Source organism: Rutidosis leptorrhynchoides, chromosome 3, assembly GCF_046630445.1.
Source record: "Rutidosis leptorrhynchoides isolate AG116_Rl617_1_P2 chromosome 3, CSIRO_AGI_Rlap_v1, whole genome shotgun sequence".
Lineage (NCBI taxonomy): Eukaryota > Viridiplantae > Streptophyta > Magnoliopsida > Asterales > Asteraceae > Rutidosis > Rutidosis leptorrhynchoides.
Genome location: NC_092335.1, coordinates 18528301 through 18533722, shown reverse-complemented (window position 1 = coordinate 18533722; position 5422 = coordinate 18528301). Strand labels below are relative to the sequence as shown.

Below are 5422 nucleotides of genomic sequence, written 5' to 3'. Positions count from 1 at the left end.
GCCACTACTTGTATGGTGTCAAGTGTATGATTTATTCGGATCATAAGAGTTTGAAACATCTTTTTGATCAACGAGATTTAAATTATCGCCAACGTAGATGGATGGATGTAGTAAAAGATTATGATTGTGAGATACTTTACCATTGATAATGCTACAAACGAACATATATTTCATAACATTATCCTTCCAGAAAGACAAGCTTTTAGTTGCAATTGTTCTATTTACAAGTGATATTCGTTTAAATAATAAAAGGTGAAGACAAAAGGCAGAATTGACGATTTGAAGACGCAAATGACCAGAATGCTTAAAAGTACACGTTATAATCCAAGTGGTTTAATTTATTGATGAATAACGTCTAAAAATGACAAGAGTACAAGTCTCGGAATGCAAAGTACAAGATATCTCAGCATACAAAAAGACGTTCGAAAATCCGGAACCGGGACATAAACCAAGTAACAACGTACGACTCAACGGAGCTGAAAGTACAAGTCAACTATGCACAAGAATATAATATAATATATATATAATTATATAAAAATTATATATATATTATAAATAATTAAATATTATGTCGACAAACTAGAAAACAAATCATTGTGAGCTGGATCAGGAGGCCATGCGATCGCATGGCCTGGAAGAACATTTGCCATGCGATCGCATGGGACCAAAAAGCTGGCCAAGTTCTATAAATTGGAACAAATTCGGCCGAATTAAACACACCTTCACTTCTTTTCTTTCTTTCTTCTGTAAGAATAATTTATATTTATAATTATAATTTTAATTTTAATTTAAGTTTAATAATAAGGTTATTGTAACAAATGTTTTAAGGTTTTTGAGTCGAAACTCGGTCCGTGTAACACTACGCGATTTATATCATTGTAAGTTATGTTCAACCTTTTTAAATTAATGTCTCGTAGCTAAGTTATTATTATGCTTATTTAAGTCGAAGTAATCATGATTTGAATTAAATATTAAGACGGGGTTATTGGACTTTGGACCATAATTAGGGTTTGGACAAAAGACCGACACTTGTGGACACTGGACTATTGACTATTAATGGACTTTATATTTGTTTAACTGAATGATAGTTCGTTAATTTAATATAGAGATTTACAATTTGATGTACCTATAAATAACCCCATATGCCTTATTGGACACGATGGGCGGGATATTTATATTCACTAATAATTGTCCATTTGACTGGATACGGGTAATGGATTAATAATCAATGGACCTATTAAAACAGGGGTGAATTATATACAGTGATAACTGGTATAATTATTAACATAGTATTAAAACCTTGGACTACATACAGTCGATATCCTGGTATAGTTATTAACAAAGTATTAAGACCTTGTTACAGTTTGGATCCCTAATTAGTTGGAATATTTGACTTCGGGTATAAGCGTAATTTGACGAGGACACTCGCACTTTATAATTATGACTGATGGACTATTTTGGACAAAAACTAAATAGACATATTAAATAATCCAGGACAAAGAACAATTAACCCAGGGTAACAGATTAAAATAAATCGTCAAACATCATGATTACGGAAATTTAAATAAGCATAATTCTTTTATTTCATATTTCATCGCTATTTTATTTATCGTCATTTATTTTACACACTTTAATTATTGTCATTTATTTTTACGCTAAAACTTAAAAATTGACAAACCGGTCGTTAAACGGTAAAACCCCCCTTTAATAATAATAATATTACTACTTATATATATATATATATATATATATATATATATATATATATATATATATATATATATATATATATATATATATATATATATATATATATATATATATATATATATATATATATATATAGTACGTTTTCAAATTTGTAGCTCCCTGTGGAACGAACCGGACTTACTAAAAACTACACTACTCTACGATTAGGTACACTGCCTATAAGTGTGTAGCAAGGTTTAGGTATAACCATTTGTAATAAATAAATCAAACTTGTGTAATTTATACCGTATTTTGTATTAAAAACTAATATATTTTCGTATACCACTCGTTGCACAACAAGTATTTTTGGCGCCGCTGCCGGGGAACCTACTAACCAAAAGCGGAACGCTATAATATTTTCTGTAAAAATATATTTATATAAGTTTATTATATTTTATATAAATATTTTATATATATTTAAAATCATAAAAATTAAAAATTAAAAATTATTCGGGTCCAGTACTGTAGCAGCCCAAAACATCTGGCATGGTAACCAACTCCATGTGAACGCATGGAATTATAACTAAAACTCATGCGATCGCATAAGCTGAGGTGACAGACCTGAAACATCGGATCCGTCGAATTAGGGTTTTAATAAATTATAATTATTATTAATTATTTAGAATTAGGGTTTATTTATTATATTATTTAGTTTTAATTTTACATTTAATTTGTAATTTAAGTTTATTAAGTTTTATTAATTATATAAAAATTAATATTTTTATATAAACAATATAAAAATAATATTTTTATAAAAATTGTATTTTTAATACTTTAGTTTATTTTTATAATCTATATTTTTATCGTTTATTCATAATTTTTATAATTCTCGTTCGTAATTAGTTTTAAGTTAGTTTTTGCCATAGTAATTTTATATTTCTAGACTTATAAGTTTTGCCATAAAATCCCTTAAGTGCTTTTTCCTTAGAATTAAGATTTAGGCGCTTTAGAATTTTGCGACGCCATTTTAAGTTTATAAATTTTAGTGCTTTTTAAGTAATTGTCATTTTCCGTATAGAATTGCATTTTAAGTTTTAATACTTTTAGGTGCAACTTTTTAGATTTAGTTTTTAGACTTTTAAGTTTTGACATTTTTATTTCTTATTTTTAATTTTTGACGTTTTTCGACGCGCTTTTTCTTTTTCATTTCTACGCTCTAGTTTTTAGGACCTAGAATTTTCTTTATTTTCTTTAAATTTCGTCGGAAAAATTATTGTAAGCAATTAAATTGATAGACATCCAAATTTTCTGGTTCGTAGTAATAGTTGGATTTGTTAGTGGCGAGTTGTGGACTTTCGATTTAAAGGGTCCTGGCTACCTGCTGCATCTTTTGGCTATTCGAAACGTGGGCAAAATCAGAAAAGTCTATTAATTTGATAACTTATATAATTTTTATCTTTTTAACTAATAGGATATTCAGTGAATGCACCAAGCGAAAAGTTCACCACCTTTAATACGTTCACCACCTGTAACTCGATCAAGGCATCTAGCAAATATTGCTGCCATTGAATTTTTAGAATCATCATCTAGTCGAACAAGTACTTCAATTCAAATTTCTGATAATCCATTTTTTGAACCCGACTTCACAATTGAGAGCCCGAAGGATATTCAGGGACAATTCCAAGATCCTGATACATTAAACATTCCTCCTGAACCACAATTTATTCAAACGGAGTTTGTCAAAGAAGGAACAGTTAAATCAGAATCATCTAGTGATTCGGATTCAACTTGTCAAGATATGGCAGATCCAGAACCTCAAACTATGGAAGACCGAATGAGAGCCACACGTACGGGCCAAGGTCATGCCATTACTCAACCAGAAGTTCGACCACCAAATTTTGAAATCAAAGGACAAATCCTACACATGGTTACTAATCAATGCCAATTCGGTGGTACAGAAAAAGAAGATCCAAACGAACATCTTCGAACTTTTAAGAGAAATTGTACTCTATTTAAAATCGGAGAAATTGAGGATGAAACGATCTATCTTATGTTGTTCCCTTGGACTTTAACCGGGGAAGCTAAAGATTGGTTAGAATCATTACCCGAAGGAGCAATTGATACATGGGATGTCTTAGTGGAGAAATTTCTTCAAAGATTCTTTCCAGCATCTAAAGCCGTGAGACTTTAAGGAGAAATTGCCACGTTCGCACAAAATCCAAATGAAACGTTATTTGAGGCGTGGACAAGATTCGGAAAGATGTTGAGAGGATGTCCTCAACACGGTTTAGACACTTTCCAAATAGTTAAAATATTCTATAAAGGCGTCGATGTCGCTACAAGAAAAGACATCGACACAGCTGCTGGTGGTTCCATTATGAAGAATACCGCTACCGAAGCTCACAAGATTATTGATAAAACAGCCTCCCACTCGCATGAGTGGCACCAAGGGAAAGATATCTTACAGTCATCCAAAGCGGCAAGAGCCGATTCTAGCCATGACTTTGATTCCATTTCCGCAAAGCTAGATTCTTTCGAAAGAAAATTGGAAAAGATGACTAAAGATATTCACGCAATAAGAATCAATTGTGAGCAGTGTGGAGGACCACATTTAACAAAAGATTTTCTCAGTATTGAACAAACAATGGAACAATGAGAGAATGTTTCATACCTAAACCAAAGGCCGGGAAATAATTATCAAAATAATTATCAATCGCCAAGACCAAACTACAATCGAAACGTTCCTTACAATCAAAATGCCCAACAAAATAACCAACAAGGTCCTAGCAATCAGCAAAGACCTGGTTATATTAAATCACCACAAACCGATGAGAAAAAGACAAATTTAGAAGACTTGGTTCTAAAGCTAGTTGAATCTCAAACGCAGTTTGTTATATCTCAGAAACAAACTAATGAACAAAATGCTCAAGCATTTAGAAATCAACAAGTTTCAATCCAAAATCTGGAACAAGAAGTAAGTAACCTAGCAAGGTTAATTGGTGAAAGAAAACCGGGGAGTCTACCTAGTGATACAAATGCTAACCCCCGAAATGAAACAGCTAAAGCTATTACCACAAGAAGTGGTATAACACTTAAACCACCTGAAATGTCAATAATTTCCGATAACTCTATTCCTAATTCACAGGCACCACAGCCTGAAAAAGAGAAGGAAACTGAACCGGTAGTTAAAAAGGTTAATGAAGATAACACAGTTAAGGCAAAGCCTTATGTTAAACCATATCAACCACCACTTCCATACCCGAGTAAATTGAGAAAAGAAAGACTTGAAGCCGAACAATCTAAATTCTTGGATATGTTTATACAGATAAATGTCAATCTTCCTTTCATTGATGTAATTTCAGGAATGCCAAGATATGCTAAATTTCTGAAAGATCTAATCATAAATAGAAGAAAAATGGAAGAACTCTCGGCTGTCACAATGAATGCTAATTGTTCTGCAGTATTATTGAATAAGATACCAGAAAAACTATCAGATCCAGGAAGTTTCACAATTCCATGTTTTTTGGGTAGTCTTAGTTCAATAGAAGCATTGGCAGACTTAGGTGCTAGTATAAATTTAATGCAGTACTCATTATACGCTAAACTAGACCTTGGAGATTTAAAACCAACACGAATAAGTATACAACTAGCCGGTCGATCAGTAAAATATCCTAGAAGGATAATGGAAAATATGCTAGTTAAAGTTAGTAATCTAGTATTCTCGATAGACTTT

General features: G+C 31.7%; 1 non-coding gene across 1 annotated transcript; it reads right to left on the bottom strand.

Moving 5' to 3' along the window:
* Positions 1-3871: 3871 nt before the first annotated feature.
* On the bottom strand, positions 3872-3978 carry LOC139903352 (small nucleolar RNA R71). The gene has a single exon (XR_011778177.1). It is a non-coding gene; the product is annotated as a small nucleolar RNA R71 (small nucleolar RNA).
* Positions 3979-5422: the final 1444 nt, after the last annotated feature.